Raw genomic sequence first — 20,096 nt, 5'->3', positions numbered from 1 at the left:
AGTATTGATCTATATTGGTTTATAAACCATGTTTACAGTATTGATCTATATTGGTTTATTAACCATGTTTACAATATTGATTATATTGGTTTATAAACCACGTTTACAGTATTTATCTACAGTATATTGGTTTATTAACCATGTTTACAGTATTTATCTATATTGGTTTATTAACCATGTTTACAGTATTGATCTATGTTGGTTTATTAACCGCGTTTACAGTATTGATCTATATTGGTTTATTAACCATGTTTACAGTATTTATCTACAGTATATTGGTTTATTAACCGTGCTTACAGTATTGATCTATATTGGTTTATTAACCATGTTTACAATATTGATTATATTGGTTTATAAACCACGTTTACAGTATTTATCTACAGTATATTGGTTTATTAACCATGTTTACAGTATTTATCTATATTGGTTTATTAACCATGTTTACAGTATTGATCTATATTGGTTTATTAACCGCGTTTACAGTATTGATCTATATTGGTTTATTAACCATGTTTACAATAATGATCTATATTGGTTTATTAACCACTTTTACAGTATTGATCTATATTGGTTTATTAACCGCGTTTACAGTATTGATCTATATTGGTTTATTAACCATGTTTACAGTATTTATCTACAGTATATTGGTTTATTAACCATGTTTACAGTATTGATCTATATTGGTTTATTAACCATGTTTACAGTATTTATCTACAGTATATTGGTTTATTAACCGCGTTTACAGTATTGATCTATATTGGTTTATTAACCATGTTTACAGTATTTATCTACATTATATTGGTTTATTAACCACGTTTACAGTATTGATCTATATTGGTTTATTAACCATGTTTACAGTATTTATCTACAGTATATTGGTTTATTAACCGCGTTTACAGTATTGATCTATATTGGTTTATTAACCATGTTTACAGTATTTATCTACAGTATATTGGTTTATTAACCGCGTTTACAGTATTGATCTATATTGGTTTATTAACCATGTTTACAGTATTTATCTACAGTATATTGGTTTATTAACCGCGTTTACAATATTGATCTATATTGGTTTATTAACCATGTTTACAGTATTTATCTACAGTATATTGGTTTATTAACCGCGTTTACAGTATTGATCTATATTGGTTTATTAACCATGTTTACAGTATTGATCTATATTGGTTTATAAACCATGTTTACAGTATTTATCTACAGTATATTGGTTTATTAACCGCGTTTACAATATTGATCTATATTGGTTTATTAACCATGTTTACAGTATTTATCTACAGTATATTGGTTTATTAACCGCGTTTACAGTATTTATCTATATTGGTTTATTAACCATGTTTACAGTATTTATCTACAGTATATTGGTTTATTAACCACGTTTACAGTATTGATCTATATTGGTTTATAAACCGCGCTTACAGTATTGATCTATATTGGTTTATTAACCACGTTTACAGTATTTATCTATATTGGTTTATTAACCATGTTTACAGTATTGATCTATATTGGTTTATAAACCGCGCTTACAGTATTTATCTACAGTATATTGGTTTATTAACCACGTTTACAGTATTGATCTATATTGGTTTATAAACCGCGCTTACAGTATTGATCTATATTGGTTTATAAACCGCGCTTACAGTATTTATCTACAGTATATTGGTTTATTAACCACGTTTACAGTATTGATCTATATTGGTTTATTAACCATGTTTACAGTATTTATCTATATTGGTTTATAAACCGCGCTTACAATATTGATCTATATTGGTTTATTAACCGCGTTTACAGTATTGATCTATATTGGTTTATAAACCATGTTTACAGTATTGATCTATATTGGTTTATTAACCATGTTTACAATATTGATTATATTGGTTTATAAACCACGTTTACAGTATTTATCTACAGTATATTGGTTTATTAACCATGTTTACAGTATTTATCTATATTGGTTTATTAACCATGTTTACAGTATTGATCTATATTGGTTTATTAACCGCGTTTACAGTATTGATCTATATTGGTTTATTAACCATGTTTACAGTATTTATCTACAGTATATTGGTTTATTAACCGCGCTTACAGTATTGATCTATATTGGTTTATTAACCATGTTTACAATATTGATTATATTGGTTTATAAACCACGTTTACAGTATTTATCTACAGCATATTGGTTTATTAACCATGTTTACAGTATATATCTATATTGGTTTATTAACCATGTTTACAGTATTGATCTATATTGGTTTATTAACCGCGTTTACAGTATTGATCTATATTGGTTTATTAACCATGTTTACAATATTGATCTATATTGGTTTATTAACCACTTTTACAGTATTGATCTATATTGGTTTATTAACCGCGTTTACAGTATTGATCTATATTGGTTTATTAACCATGTTTACAGTATTTATCTACAGTATATTGGTTTATTAACCGCGTTTACAGTATTGATCTATATTGGTTTATAAACCATGTTTACAGTATTTATCTACAGTATATTGGTTTATTAACCATGTTTACAGTATTGATCTATATTGGTTTATTAACCATGTTTACAGTATTTATCTACAGTATATTGGTTTATTAACCGCGTTTACAGTATTGATCTATATTGGTTTATTAACCATGTTTACAGTATTTATCTACAGTATATTGGTTTATTAACCACGTTTACAGTATTGATCTATATTGGTTTATTAACCATGTTTACAGTATTTATCTACAGTATATTGGTTTATTAACCGCGTTTACAGTATTGATCTATATTGGTTTATTAACCATGTTTACAGTATTTATCTACAGTATATTGGTTTATTAACCGCGTTTACAGTATTGATCTATATTGGTTTATTAACCATGTTTACAGTATTTATCTACAGTATATTGGTTTATTAACCGCGTTTACAATATTGATCTATATTGGTTTATTAACCATGTTTACAGTATTTATCTACAGTATATTGGTTTATTAACCACGTTTACAGTATTGATCTATATTGGTTTATAAACCGCGCTTACAGTATTGATCTATATTGGTTTATAAACCGCGCTTACAGTATTTATCTACAGTATATTGGTTTATTAACCACGTTTACAGTATTGATCTATATTGGTTTATTAACCATGTTTACAGTATTTATCTATATTGGTTTATAAACCGCGCTTACAATATTGATCTATATTGGTTTATTAACCGCGTTTACAGTATTGATCTATATTGGTTTATAAACCATGTTTACAGTATTGATCTATATTGGTTTATTAACCATGTTTACAATATTGATTATATTGGTTTATAAACCACGTTTACAGTATTTATCTACAGTATATTGGTTTATTAACCATGTTTACAGTATTTATCTATATTGGTTTATTAACCATGTTTACAGTATTGATCTATGTTGGTTTATTAACCGCGTTTACAGTATTGATCTATATTGGTTTATTAACCATGTTTACAGTATTTATCTACAGTATATTGGTTTATTAACCGTGCTTACAGTATTGATCTATATTGGTTTATTAACCATGTTTACAATATTGATTATATTGGTTTATAAACCACGTTTACAGTATTTATCTACAGTATATTGGTTTATTAACCATGTTTACAGTATTTATCTATATTGGTTTATTAACCATGTTTACAGTATTGATCTATATTGGTTTATTAACCGCGTTTACAGTATTGATCTATATTGGTTTATTAACCATGTTTACAATAATGATCTATATTGGTTTATTAACCACTTTTACAGTATTGATCTATATTGGTTTATTAACCGCGTTTACAGTATTGATCTATATTGGTTTATTAACCATGTTTACAGTATTTATCTACAGTATATTGGTTTATTAACCATGTTTACAGTATTGATCTATATTGGTTTATTAACCATGTTTACAGTATTTATCTACAGTATATTGGTTTATTAACCGCGTTTACAGTATTGATCTATATTGGTTTATTAACCATGTTTACAGTATTTATCTACAGTATATTGGTTTATTAACCACGTTTACAGTATTGATCTATATTGGTTTATTAACCATGTTTACAGTATTTATCTACAGTATATTGGTTTATTAACCCCGTTTACAGTATTGATCTATATTGGTTTATTAACCATGTTTACAGTATTTATCTACAGTATATTGGTTTATTAACCGCGTTTACAGTATTGATCTATATTGGTTTATTAACCATGTTTACAGTATTTATCTACAGTATATTGGTTTATTAACCGCGTTTACAATATTGATCTATATTGGTTTATTAACCATGTTTACAGTATTTATCTACAGTATATTGGTTTATTAACCGCGTTTACAGTATTGATCTATATTGGTTTATTAACCATGTTTACAGTATTGATCTATATTGGTTTATAAACCATGTTTACAGTATTTATCTACAGTATATTGGTTTATTAACCGCGTTTACAATATTGATCTATATTGGTTTATTAACCATGTTTACAGTATTTATCTACAGTATATTGGTTTATTAACCGCGTTTACAGTATTTATCTATATTGGTTTATTAACCATGTTTACAGTATTTATCTACAGTATATTGGTTTATTAACCGCGTTTACAATATTGATCTATATTGGTTTATTAACCATGTTTACAGTATTTATCTACAGTATATTGGTTTATTAACCGCGTTTACAGTATTTATCTATATTGGTTTATTAACCATGTTTACAGTATTTATCTACAGTATATTGGTTTATTAACCGCGTTTACAGTATTGCTCTATATTGGTTTATTAACCATGTTTACAGTATTTATCTACAGTATATTGGTTTATTAACCGCGTTTACAGTATTGATCTATATTGGTTTATTAACCATGTTTACAGTATTTATCTACAGTATATTGGTTTATTAACCGCGTTTACAATATTGATCTATATTGGTTTATTAACCATGTTTACAGTATTTATCTACAGTATATTGGTTTATTAACCGCGTTTACAGTATTGATCTATATTGGTTTATAAACCATGTTTACAGTATTGATCTATATTGGTTTATTAACCATGTTTACAATATTGATTATATTGGTTTATAAACCACGTTTACAGTATTTATCTACAGTATATTGGTTTATTAACCATGTTTACAGTATTGATCTATATTGGTTTATAAACCATGTTTACAGTATTGATCTATATTGGTTTATTAACCATGTTTACAGTATTTATCTACAGTATATTGGTTTATTAACCGCGTTTACAGTATTGATCTATATTGGTTTATAAACCATGTTTACAGTATTGATCTATATTGGTTTATTAACCATGTTTACAATATTGATTATATTGGTTTATAAACCGCGCTTACAGTATTTATCTACAGTATATTGGTTTATTAACCATGTTTACAGTATTGATCTATATTGGTTTATTAACCACGTTTACAGTATTGATCTATATTGGTTTATTAACCATGTTTACAGTATTTATCTACAGTATATTGGTTTATTAACCGCGTTTACAGTATTGATCTATATTGGTTTATAAACCATGTTTACAGTATTGATCTATATTGGTTTATTAACCATGTTTACAGTATTTATCTACAGTATATTGGTTTATTAACCGCGTTTACAGTATTGATCTACAGTATATTGGTTTATAAACCGCGCTTACAGTATTGATCTATATTGGTTTATTAACCATGTTTACAGTATTGATCTATATTGGTTTATTAACCATGTTTACAGTATTTATCTATATTGGTTTATTAACCATGTTTACAATATTGATTATATTGGTTTATAAACCACGTTTACAGTATTTATCTACAGTATATTGGTTTATTAACCATGTTTACAGTATTTATCTATATTGGTTTATTAACCATGTTTACAATATTGATTATATTGGTTTATAAACCACGTTTACAGTATTTATCTACAGTATATTGGTTTATTAACCATGTTTACAGTATTGATCTATATCGGTTTATTAACGACACTATCTGCTGTGATTCAGGCCAGATGGCTGGTGTGTCTGTGTCTGTATCTGTGTGCATGCACACACGTGCAAGACTGGAGCATTCAGAAGTTGAGCAGAGGCAGCCTAAACCATTGTTTTCTTGTGTACACTGACACTGTGGACACTGTAAAAAAAAATCCTGCAATTGTCACGGTAAATCTTTATACTATAATATACTTTATAAACTGAATAGAGTAGATTACCTTAAATTAAATAGCATTGTGCGAAAAAAAATCTAAATCTAAAAATATTGAACCTCTCCCTATCATAGTCTCTTGTTCCCACTTGCTTCAAGTTGCACACAATTGTTCCTGTACCCAAGAAAGCAAAGGTAACTGAACTAAATGACTATCGCCCCGTAGCACTCACCTCTGTCATCATGAAGTGCTTTGAGAGGCCAGTCAAGGACAATATCACCTCCACCTTGCCTGACACCCAAGACCAGGGATGGGAAACTTTGATGTGGGTGGGAGCCACAATGGCTCGCTGGTTTGAGTACCCACAAACATACCAATGATTTATATATACACTAGAGGACTGATAGGGGGTGCTGTGTTGAAGTCACTAGGCCTCCATCTAGGCACTCCCCCACCATTGTAAAAAATATTGTAAAAAATATTTTGAAAGCTATAGAAATGAATTTATTAATGTCTACATTGGTTTTCACCACATTTATTCTATTACACAGACCTTAATGCATACTTTTAAATTATATTATGTGAGCTAAACATACATATAAGTATATGAAAAGATATAAAAACATTTTCCTAAATGAAGCAGAATAGTTTGAGATTCCTAATGTTACTGTACCCACTACAGCAACAAAAATACTTAAATAGATTTTTCTTCTTGAAACATTTAATGTAAATAGTGTAGAATTCCATTCATCCCTATGGAGGACTGCTCCTACTGGGGAGTACCAATATGGCCGACCGGTGGCTTCAAAGGCTCACAATATCCAATACATAGCATCAGCAATCCAGGGTAAATATATACAGTAAATCCGGAAAGTAGTCAGACACCTTCACTTTTTCCAAATTTTGTTACGTTACAGCCTTATTCTAAAATGGTCATCAATCTACACACAATACCCCATAATGACAAAGCGAAAACAGGTTTTTAGAAATGTTTGCAAGTGTATTAAAAATAAAAACAGAAATACCTTATTCACATAAGTATTCAGACCCTTTGCTATGACACTAGAAATTGAGCTCAGGTGCATCCTGATTCTATTCATCATCCTTGAGATGTTTCTACAACTTGATTGGAGTCTACTGTGGTAAATTCAATTGATTGGAAATTATTTGGAAAGGTACACGACTGTCTATATAAGGTCCCGCAGTTGACAGTGTATGTCAGAGCAAAAACCAAGCAATGAGGTCGAAGGAATTGTTCGTAGAGCTCCGAGACAGGATTGTGTCGAGGCACAGATCTGGGGAAGGGTAAAAAAACATTTATGCAGCATTGAAGGTCCCCAAGAACACAGTGGCCTCCATCATTCTTAAGTGGAAGAAGTTTGTAACCACCAAGACTCTTCCAAGAGCTGGACACTCGGTAAAACTGAGCAATCGGGGGAGAAGGGTCTTGGTCAGTGGGGTGACCAAGAACCCGATGTTCACTCTGACAGAGCTCCAGAGTTCCTCTGTGGAGATGGGAGAACCTTCCGGAAGGACAACCATCTCTGCAGCACTCCACCAATCAGGCCATTTTTGGCAGAGTGGCAGTGGTGTAAAGCGCTTAAGTAAAAAATATTGTTAAGTAGTTATTTTGGGTAGCTGGGGCCTCATTTATAAAAATGTTCTTAGATTTAAACTTGAACTTAGACGTAAGATAATTTCCGACGGTGTGCTTACGTTGGATTCATAAAAGATACTGAGCATAAAAAACCTTGCTTACGCAGGTTCTAAGAAGCCCATTTGTAACTTGTGATCAATAACTCTCAAATTAACTTAAAATTGACGGCACCTGAATGTGCCTTACAATCAGTGATTTCCCCTTATAGAATGCTAGCACAAATTAGGGTTTAGTCAGGAATAGCCATGGACCAAAGGAGAAAAGCTAACTTTTTGGAAGACGAGATCACGGCGATGGTAGAGGAGATTGAAGACATGTATTATTCGGTGGACTAAATAGTGGGTTGACAAACAAAGCTAAACAGGTAGCTTGGGAATGTGTCGCCGCTGCAGTGAACGAGGTGGGGCAGCAAGACAGAACTGTGGCTGATGTAAATAAGAAATGCTCTGACCTTAAACTGCAATGGAAAAAAAGAATATCCATACATAACCAGCAGGAAAATCACTTACGTCAAGTCTAGACTCTGCGTAGAGATAAGATCATTTCCACGTCACAGTAAGGTTTTAGAAATAACTACTTATACGTGGATTTCTGCGTAAGTCATACTTAAGATCAAAAGTGATCGTAAGTCTGTTTTATAAATGAGGCCCCTGTACTTTACTTGACTATTTATATTTTTGACAACTTTTACTTTTATTCCACTACATTCCTAAAGAAGATAATGTACTTTCTACTCCATACATTTTCCCTGACACCCAAAACTACTCGTTACATTTGGAATGTTTAGCAGGAAAGGAAAATTGTCTAATTGTCACGTCGTGTATGTAGGTGGCAGGGAAGTCAAGCGCAGGAGAATCAAACTTGGTATAAATTGAGTATTTTAATAACTTAACACACAAGCTCCAAAACCGAAGTCCATAATAAAATAAATGTGGGTACAAGAACCCGTCACACCAATCCATAAAACATGAACATAACAAATAACAATCTCTGACAAGGACATGAGGGGAAACAGAGGGTTAAATACACAACATATAATGAATGGGATTGGAACCAGGTGTGTAAGAAGACCAGACAAAACCAATGGAAAATGAAACATAGATCAATGATGGCTAGAAGACCGGTGACGTCGATCGCCGAGCACCGCCCGAACAAGGAGAGGCATCGACTTCGGCAGAAGTCGTGACACTAATTCACGGACTTAAAGAGAAAAACCTTGGTCATCCCTACTGCATCTGATCTGGCGGACTAAACACAAATGCTTTGTTTGTAAATGATGTCTGTGTTGGGAGTGTGCCCCTGGATATCCATCAATATATTTTTTTAAATAAAGTTGTGCCCTCTGGTATGCTTAATATAAGAAATGTGAAATGATTTAAACTTTTACTTTAGATACTTAAGTGTATTTAAAACCAAATATTTTTATACTTTTACTCTAGTATTATATTACTTGGTGACTTTCACTTTTACTTGAGTCATTTTCTATTATTAACAGCATCATAACGTGTGGATGTTGTTCAGCGGCAGGGACTTGGAGACTTGTCAGGGTCGAGGGAAAGATTAATGGAACAAAGTACATAGAGATCCTTGATGAAAACCTGCTCCAGAGCGCTCAGGCACTCAACTGGGGCAAAGGTTCACCTTCAAACAGGACAGCAACCCTAAGCACACAGCCAAACATTGCAGGAGTGGCTTTGGGACAAGTCTCTGAATATCCTTGAGTGTGCCAGCCAGAGCCCGGACTTGAACCCGATCCTACATCTCTGGAGAGACCTGAAAATATCTGTGCAGTGACGCTCCCCATCAAACCTGACAGACCTTGAGAGGATCTGCAGAAAAGAATGGGAGAAACTCCCAAATACAGGTGTGCCAACCTTGTAGCGTCATACCCAAGAAGACTCAAGGCTGTAATCGCTGCCAAAGGTGCTTCAACAAAGCACTGAGTAAAGGGTCTGAATAGTTATGTAAATGTGATATTTGAGTTTTTTTTGCTTTGTCATTATGGGTAATTGTGTGTAGATTGATGAGGGAAAAAACTATGTTTGTGATAGGGGGAAGTATTTTCACGTTCGGATGAAAAGGATGCCCAGAGTAAACTGCCTGCTACTCAGGCCCGGAAGCTAATATATGCACATTATTAGTGGATTTGGATAGAAAACACTCTGAAGTTTCTAAAACTGTTTGAATGATGTCTGTGAGTATAACAGAACTCATATGGCAGGCGAAAACCTGAGAAACATCCAACCAGGAAGTGGGAAATCTGAGGTTTGTAGTTTTTCAAGTCAATGCCTTTCGAATATACAGTGTAACTGGTGTCTTATTGCACTTCCTAAGGCTTACACTAGATGTCAACAGTCTTTAGAACCTTGTTTCAGGCTTCTACTATGAAGGGGCAGCGAATAAGAGCTGTTTGACTAAGGGGTCTGGCAGAATGCCTTGAGCTAAGTCACGCGTGCGGCCGTGAGAGCGAGCTGCGTTCCCTTTCATTTCTAAAGACAAAGGAATTGTCCGGTTGAAACATTATTGAAGATTTATGATAAAAACATCCTAAAGATTGATTCTATACATCGTTTGACATGTTTCTACGAACTGTAATATAACTTTTTTGACTTTTCGTCTGGACTTTCGTCTGGACTTGCCCGCGCCTTGTGAATTTCGATTGGTGAACTAAACTAGCTAACAAAAAGGGAGGTATTTGGACATAAAGATTAACTTTATCGAACAAAACAAACATTTATTGTGGAACTGGGATTACTGGGAGTGCATTCTGATGAAGATCATCAAAGGTAAGTTAATATTTATAAAGCTATTTCTGACTTTTACTGACTCCACAACATGGCGGGTATCTGTATGGCTTGTATTTGTGGCTTAGCGCTGTACTCAGATTATTGCATGGTGTGCTTTTTCCGTACAGCTTTTTTGAAATCTGACGCAGCGGTTGCATTAAGGAGAAGTATATCTTTAATTCTATGCATAACGCTTGTATCTTTTATCAAAGTTTATGATGAGTATTTTTGTAAATTGATGTGGCTCTCTGCAAAGTTGCCAGATGTTTTCGAGGCACAACATTACTGAACATAACGCGCCAATGTAAACTGAGATTTTTGGATATAAATATGAGTTTTATCGAACAAAACATACATGTATTGTGTAACATGAAGTCCTATGTGTGCCATCTGATGAAGATCATCAAAGGTTAGTGATTCATTTTATCTCTATTTCTGTTTTTTGTGACTCCTCTCTTTGGCTGGAAAATGGCTGTATGTTTTTCTGTGACTAGGCGCTGACCTAACATAATCGTATGGTGTGCTTTCGCTGTAAAGCCTTTTTGAAATCGAAGACGGTGGCTAGATTAACAAGAAGTTAAGCTTTAATTTGATTTATTGCACTTCAATATTTTTGAATTTTGCGCTCTGCCATTTCAACAGATGTTGTCGAGGGGTTCCACTAGCGGAACTGTACATCTGTCACGTCCTGATCTATTTATACCTGTGTTTCTGTCTGTCTGTGCCAGTTCGTCTTGTTTGTCAAACTTACCAGCGTTTACCCTGTCAGCTCCTGTCTTTTCCCAGTCTCTCTTTTTCTTATCCTCCTGGTTTTTGACCCTTCCCTGTCCTGACCTGGTACCTGCCTGCCTGACCACTCTGCCTGTCCCTGACCCTGAGCCTGTCTGCCATCCTGTACATTTGCCCCACCTCTGGATTACTGAACTATGCCTGTCCCTGACCCTGAGCCTGCCTGCCGTCCTGTACCTTTGCAACTACTCTGGATTATCGACCCCTGCCTGCCTTGACCTGTCGTTTGCCTACCCATGTTGTTACAATAAACATTGTTACTTACATTTACATTTACATTTAAGTCATTTAGCAGACGCTCTTATCCAGAGCGACTTACAAGTTGGTGCATTCACCTTATGATGTCCAGTGGAACAACCACTAGTTGTTAGTGCATCTAACTCTAAGGGGGGGGGGGGGGGGGGGTTAGAAGGATTACTTTATCCTATCCTAGGTATTCCTTAAAGAGGAATCTTTAAGGTGCAGACACAGTCTGCACTTGGGTCTTACCTTGATACCTGATAACATCATTGATCCATACCCACACATGCAGTGAGAGCCGGCTCTAGCCTTTTGGGGCCCAAAGTAAAGCGGAGAGAAAAAATATGTTTTTGAGTTAATATACTGAAATGTAATTTTTTTCTCCATGTAATTGTATAACTAATTTAATGCAATTATAGTCATTTTGACATGGGGTGGAGAGAAAAAGTATCAATTTTAACAGGTAATTTCCTGCAATTCTACACATGAACTCAGGGCCCTGGGTCTGAACTACTCCCTGTCCTATACTTCCTGGTCCTAGATGCCAGGTGGTGAGGGTAGGCAACAACACCTTCGCCATACTTATCCTCAACACGGGGGCCCCACAGGGGTGTGTGCTCAGCCCCTTCTTGTACTTCCTCTTCACCCATGACTACGTGGCTATGTGCAACTCCAACAGCATGGCTCTCCAGAGTGTGGTGCAATCAGTCCAACGCATCACCCATGGCACACTGCCTGCCCTCCAGAAAATGTATAGCACTCGGTGTCAAGGAAGGTCAAGAAGATCATTAAGGACCTCAGCCATGTGAGCCATGATCTGTTCACTCTGCTACCATCTAGCAGACAGTTTTATTTTTTATTTTTTAAATGTAACCTTTATTTTGACTGGGAGTCATGCTGTGACCAAGGTCCCTTTCCCAGATAAACGCTGCATTCACATCAATAACCATCGCAAACACATCAATATACACTATACACATCAATAATACCCATCATTATACACTATAAACATCAATATACACTATACTGTTTGTGACCTCATGAAAGACAGCCACATTACCCTAACACTGTTTATACAGGTTCCTCACTTATGAGGCTTGCATCTAATTCTTGTATAAAATGAATGAGTGATTTGTGAATTATTTTTTCACTATTTGTGAAAGTATGTAATGTGATGTTAAACCTTTAGCTTAGCTCATCACTAAGCTAAGGACCCTGGGACTAAACACCTCCCTCTGCAACTGGATCCTGGACTTCCTGACGGGCCGCCCCCAGGTGGTAAGCGTAGGCAACAACACATCTGCCATGCTGATCCTCAACCTGGAGGATCGGCGTGGCAGATTTTGCTGACGACACAACAGTTGTAGGCATGATCACCGACAATAATGAGACAGCCTATAGGCAGGAGGTCAGAGAACTTGCAGTGTGGTGAGCAAGACAAAGGAGCTGATCGTGGACTACAGGAAAAGGAGGGCCGAACACGCCCCTATTCACATTGGCAGGGCTGTAGTGGAGTGGGTCGAGAGCTTCAAGTTCCTTGGTGTCCACATCACCAACAAACTATCATGGTTCAAACACACCAAGACAGTCGTGAAGGGGGCACGACAATGCCTATTCCTCCTCGTGAGACTGAAAAGATTTTGCCTGGGTCACCAGATCCTCATAAAGTTCTACAGCTGCGCCATCGAGAGCATCCTGACCAGCATTGCAACTGCTCGGCATCCGACCATAAGGCGTTATAGAGGGTAGTGCGTATGGCCCAATACGTTCCTGGGGCCAAGCTTCCTGCCATCCAGGACCTCTATACTAGGCAGAGGAAGGCCCAAAGAATTTTCAAAGACTCCAGTCACCCAAGCCATAGACTGTTGTTTCTGCTTCCACACGGTAAGCGCCAAGTCTAGATCCTAAAGGTTCCTTAACAGCTTCTACCCCCAAGCCATAAGATTGCTGAACAATTAATCAAATGCCTACCCGGACTATTTGTATTGACCATTGCTGCTACTCGCTGTTTGTTATCTAGTCATGGTCACTTTACCCCTACCTACATGTACATATTACCTCAATTACCTCGACTAACCTGTACCACCTTCACATTGATTGGGTACCGGTACCTCCTGTATATAGCCTCGTTATAGATATTTTATTGTGTTACTTTACTTTTTGTAAATATTTTCTGAACTCTATTTTTCTTAAAACTGCATTGTTGGTTAAGGGCTTGTATGTAAGCATTTCACTGTATGGTCTACACCTGTTGTATTCGGCGCATGTAACAAATACAATGTGATTTGTTTTGATTTTAATCAGCTTTTTGAATTTACCCTGGAGGCACCAATTCATACAATTTTAGAGAACCTTGGAGATTATTTCACAAGGTGCAAAAAAATTAAAAGCAGATTTACCTAACTCAGTGGAGATGGAAGGGATCTCCCAAAGTTAGCCATCCCTGAGATGGGGTCTGGTATCTCATAAGTTAACAATGAAGTAAGGTACGGCAGAAGTTTAGGCCGGAGGGCTACATAACTAAAAAGAGCTGGGACAGAGAGACAGAGACATGTCAACAGCTGGCTACCTGCCTGGTACTCAGCCATGCACCTGCCTTCAGAAAGTATTCACACCCCTTGACTTTTTCCATATTTTGTTGTGTTACAGCCTGAATTTAAAATAAATTAAATAGAGATTATTTTTGTCACCTGCCTACACGCGATACCACATAACGTCAAAGTGGAATTAAGTTTTAGAAATGTTTACAAATTAATTAAAAAGGAAAAGCTGAAATGTCTTGAGTCAATAAATATTTAACCCCTTTGTTATGGCAAGTTCAGGAGTAAAAATGTACTTAACAAGTCACATATTTAGTTGCATGGAGTCACTCTGTGTGCAATAATAGTGTTTAACATAATTTTTTTATGACTACCTCATCTCTGTACCACACACATACAATTATCTGTAAGGTCCCTCAGTCGAGAATTTTTAACACAGATTCAACCACAAAGACGAGGGAGGTTTACCAATGCCTCGCGAAGAAGGGCACCTATTGGTAAAAATAGCAAACATGAATAACCCTTTAAGCAAGGTGAAGTTATTAATTACACTTTGGATGGTGTGTCAATACACCCGTCACTACAAAGATAGAGGTGTCGTTCCTAACTCAGTTGCCGGAGAGGAAGGAAACCACTCAGGGATCTCACCATGAGGCCAATGGTGACTTTAAAACAGTTACACAATTGAATTGCTGTGAAAACGGATCACCAACATTGTAGTTACTCCACAATACTAACCTAAAGGACAGAGTGTAAAGAAGGAAGCCTGTACAGAATAACAAAGCATGCATCCTGTTTGCAACAAGGCACTAAAGTAATACTGCAAAAAAGATGTGGCAAAGCAATTGACTTTTTTGTCCTGAATACAAAGTGTTATGTTTGGGGTAAATCCAATACATCATATTACTGAGTACCAATCTCCATATTTTTAAGCATAGTGGTGGCTGCTTCATGTTATGGGTATGCTTGTAATCATTAAGGTCTGGTGAGTTTTTCAGGATAATAAAGAAACGAATGCAGCTAAGCACATGCAAAATCCTATAGGAAAACCTGGTTCAGTTTTCTTTCCCCGAGACACTGGGAGATGAATTCACCTTTAAGCAGGACAATAACCTAAAACACAAGGCCAAATCTACACTAGAGTTGCTTACCAAGAAGACAGTGAATGTTCCTGAGTGGCCGAGTCACAGTTTTGACTTAAATCTACTTGAAAATCTATGGCAAGACCTGAAAATAGTTGCCTAGCAATGATCAACAACCAATTTGACAGAGCTTGAAGAATAAAAAAAATAAAAAAGGGCAAATGTTGCACAATACAGGTGTGCAAAGCTCTTAGAGACATACCCTGAAATACTTTGTATTCACTGCCAGCTGTCTTCACTGTCAAAGGTGCTTCTACAAAGTATCACCCCCCTCACACACACACACATATATATATTTGGGAGAGGGTTGTGGGGTGTTGGGGGTGGGGGGAGTTGAGTCACCACCGGTTTATCCTGATGATGTCACCACTTCCTCACTCACTCACACTCTCTTATCATTTTCTGTCATTTTATACCTGCCACTTAGGCTAGAGGTGGGGGAGGAAGGACAGGACAGGGCAGGGTGGGGTGGAACAATAAAACAGTTACAAAGCACACAAACACAAGCACACAAACTTATATACACACACTCACACACACATTGAGTTAACCCTTGTAGCACTGGTTGGTCAGTCTGTGTACAGGGAATGTCTGGTCTCTCTGTGCTGTAAGAACACTTGGGGATTGCATCATTCTATCAGCACACAGACAGAGCCCAGTGCATTGCAAGCTTATGGTGGGAGAAGCACAGATTGATGAACCATAGGCCATTGCTACTGTAAGGATAGGAAATGGATGTTGGTGATTGATTAGTAAGGCCTGGCTAGTGCCTATCAATTGTTATGTGTCACGCAAGATAATTGAGATGGTGGTTGCCTGTCAAGAATAAAGTCACCACTTGTAGAGCTCCTGTATTTTTGCCTCTGTCTTGTCTTAACTTTCATTATAGTTGACGTTCCCATCTCCGAACCTTCTAAATGGCCAGTTACACAACCAATGGAAAAACACAAAGTGTCACTTCCATGCAATGACAAGCATTTAATGTCGGCTATGAAAAGCCAATTGACATTTTCTCTTGAGGTGTTGAACTGCTGCACCCTCTATAACCACATTTGAATGTCTTGAAGAACAATCTTGCCTGTTGGCCATGTACGCTTATAATCTCCACCCGGCACAGACAGAAAAGGACTGGCCACCCCCGGAGGCAGGTTCCTCTCTAGGTTTCTTACATCAGCTGATGTCGCAAAGTGCTGTACAGAAACCCAGCCTAAAACCCCAAACAGCAAGCAATGCAGGTGTGGAAGCACGGTGGCTCGGAAAAACTCCCTAGAAAGGCCAGAACCTAGGAAGAAACCTAGAGAGGAACCAGGCTATGAGGGGTGGCCAGTGCTCTTCTGGCTGTGCCTGTAAATAAAGCACTTCTTTACAATAATGTACTGCTAAAGCAAAATTACTTTGGAATTTACAGTTACATACTGTACTTTTTAGAATTATTAACCTATAGGCAACAGTAAGGCTTTATTTTGATATAACATCTGTAGATGCTCTACAGACTAATGTATCTATTGGTAACATTTCAACAAACTATCTACTAACTCTAACACTAGCTCTAATCCTAACCTTAACCCTTATCCCTAAACTTAACCCCTTACCCTAACCCTAGCCCTAGCGCTCACCTTAGCAAGCAGGTACTTATCAACAGATTGTTGATAGTATGACCATCTGTACAGCATCTACAGATGGAAAATAAGGACTATCCAAATAAAGTGTGACCCAGGTAACTGGCTACTGGTAAGTTACCGTAAAAACAATTTACAGTTTTTAAAGTGTGTATTTTAAATTGTACTGTAATTCCACCCCACAGAATACAGTACCCTACCGTGTTTTTGGAGGGACAATTTTGGGTGGATTGTATTGTTGTTTCTGGCTCATTCACTTATTTAGACGTGCCTTGAGGCTACATTTCTTGCACCCTTTAGTGAGATTTATTTACCAATTTTACTGATATACTGTATGGTAGTAGTGTCCCAACAATTAAATGTTTATACGGGACATATTGGAGCAGCAGCAAGTCTTAAACATTTAATAGTTGAGTACTTGGGCTCTCGAGTGGTGCAGCGGTCTAAGGCACTGCATCTCAGTGCAAGAGGTGTCACTATAGTACCTCGTTCGAATACAAGCTGTAGGCCATCATTGTAAATAAGAATTTGTTCTTAACTGACTTGCCTAGTTAAATATATATAAATATAATAATAATTGCCATGTCCTTTGATCTGTTTTATCCTGCAGTCACTGCCAGTTTGGAAGCCTTTGTTGAGGCCTCTAAAAATGTAAGTGATTTAAAATACCAAATATTCATATGCTGTAATAATAAAACACCTTACCTAGCAGCCAACCTGCTTCCACCAATCCCGTGTAATTACAGTAAAATACACTCCCCACCTCCCCTCAATGCATTTAATTAATTAATGAATTCATCCATTAATTAATTTATTACAATTAGTGCCATTTCTTTTACAGCATAATACAGTACATTTTACAGTAATGTACTGCTCTGATTTTACAGTAACTTGCTTGCAGCCAATTGCCTCCAAGTTACTGTAAACATGACAGGCAAGCTTGCATGCATGATATCATACATGATTTTTTGGGACACTTAGCTAAATTAGCTATTTTACTGACTGTTCAAGAATGATTCATAGACAGAATAGTGGTGTTTCACTGTGAAGCTAGTATTGTATTAGAGCTGCGTTTTTTTCTAACGAGTAGGCTTGTGTGGTGAATATTTATACAGTTTCAAGTTTCAAGTTTTAATGTCACATTCACAAGTACAGCGAAATGCTTTTCTTGCAGCTCTAAACCCAACAATGCAGCAATACATATCAATGTAGTTCTTAAAATAACATGAGGTAGAACAAAAACACACTAGAAATAAAAAATAATAAATAACAACTATCATACCAGTGCATAATATTAAATGACACCGATGTTGAAAATAACATGGTTTTACATTCACTGATAAATAATACTGAAAGTTGATATGATGCAATCTAAATAGATTAAAAGGTCTAGGCTACTTCATCATAATGGAAGCTAAATGCATTGCATACAAAGCAAATACTGGCATGAGATTAAGGATAACACGTCCAATATGATTGTATAAATGCATATCAAACAATGAAATGAATACAGTATTGTAATATTATTGATGCCTTTCTCTCCTTGCAGGGGATTTGACAGATGAACTGCAGTCCCCAGAGGCCCAAGCCTCAAACCAGAAATGTGGAGACATCAACACCTGTCATTTTGAATACATAAAAAAAATACATATTGGTTTTCCTCTGTGCACGAATCCTTAAAACACAGCCCATTGCACAAAATAAGTAAACCCCAAGTAAGGGATATCTCAAGGAGATTCACCTCCAACATTCATAAACTTGTTCAGTACACGTGGCAAATTTAGTCATGACAACCATAGGTTTTGTTTATACACAGGACAAGAGTTTACAGGTTTTTGTTCCACCCCTTCACTAACACCTAATTCATCTAATTGTGGTCAAAATTGAAGACGTGCACACAGTGCAATCCCCTGGGACAGAAATCACGTCTCTATTTTAGAATGAGCTTCATAAGCTACAATGTCCTGACAAATCTGCATGATAAACAATAACATGGGTGAATCTATTTCTCCTGGATTATATCCTGGGATATGATGATTATCCTGGTGGCTGGGAGGTTAACAACAAGTTCCTTACATCTGTGTGGTGTTGGGGTGGGATGTCCTTGTGTCGGGGTGGGATGTCCTTGTGTCGGGGTGGGATGTCCTTGTGTCAGGGTGGGATGTCCTTGTGTCGGGGTGGGATGTCCTTGTGTCGGGGTGGAATGTCCTTGTGTCGGGGTGGGATGTCCTTGTGTCGGGGTGGGATGTCCTTGTGTCAGTGTGGGATGTCCTTGTGTCGGGGTGGGATGTCCTTGTGTCGGGGTGGGATGTCCTTGTGTCAGTGTGGGATGTCCTTGTGTCGGGGTGGGATGTCCTTGTGTCGGGGTGGGATGTCCTTGTGTCAGGGTGGGATGTCCTTGTGTCAGGGTGGGATGTCCTTGTGTCGGGGTGGGATGTCCTTGTGTCAGGGTGGGATGTCCTTGTGTCAGGGTGGGATGTCCTTGTGTCAGGGTGGGATGTCCTTGTGTCGGGGTGGGATGTCCTTGTGTCAGGGTGGGATGTCCTTGTGTCAGTGTGGGATGTCCTTGTGTCAGGGTGGGACGTCCTTGTGTCGGGGTGGGCTGTCCTTGTGTCGGGGTGGGACGTCCTTGTGTCGGGGTGGGATGTCCTTGTGTCGGGGTGGGATGTCCTTGTGTCGGGGTGGGATGTCCTTGTGTCAGGGTGGGATGTCCTTGTGTCAGGGTGGGATGTCCTTGTGTCGGGGTGGGATGTCCTTGTGTCGGGGTGGGCCGTCCTTGTGTCGGGGTGGGACGTCCTTGTGTCGGGGTGGGATGTCCTTGTGTCAGGGTGGGATGTCCTTGTGTCGGGGTGGGCTGTCCTTGTGTCGGGGTGGGATGTCCTTGTGTCGGGGTGGGATGTCCTTGTGTCGGGGTGGGATGTCCTTGTGTCGGGGTGGGATGTCCTTGTGTCGGGGTGGGATGTCCTTGTGTCGGGGTGGGATGTCCTTGTGTCGGGGTGGGCTGTCCTTGTGTCGGGGTGGGATGTCCTTGTGTCAGGGTGGGACGTCCTTGTGTCGGGGTGGGATGTCCTTGTGTCGGGGTGGGCTGTCCTTGTGTCGGGGTGGGATGTCCTTGTGTCGGGGTGGGATGTCCTTGTGTCAGGGTGGGATGTCCT

The 20,096-nt window shown here is 37.3% G+C and overlaps 1 long non-coding RNA gene across 1 annotated transcript in view; it reads left to right on the top strand.

Annotated features, from left to right (window-relative positions):
* LOC139541442 (uncharacterized) overlaps positions 1-18,596 on the top strand; it is a 28,112-nt gene extending 9,516 nt beyond the window's left edge. Inside the window, exons 3-4 of the long non-coding RNA XR_011668348.1 lie at positions 17,552-17,592; positions 18,491-18,596. This is a non-coding gene — a long non-coding RNA (uncharacterized lncRNA). The remainder of the gene's footprint in view (positions 1-17,551; positions 17,593-18,490) is intronic.
* The last annotated feature ends 1,500 nt before the right edge of the window (positions 18,597-20,096 follow it).

Source organism: Salvelinus alpinus, chromosome 16 (genome assembly GCF_045679555.1).
Source record: "Salvelinus alpinus chromosome 16, SLU_Salpinus.1, whole genome shotgun sequence".
Taxonomy (NCBI): Eukaryota; Metazoa; Chordata; class Actinopteri; order Salmoniformes; family Salmonidae; genus Salvelinus; species Salvelinus alpinus.
This window is presented reverse-complemented; position numbering and strand designations above follow the sequence as displayed.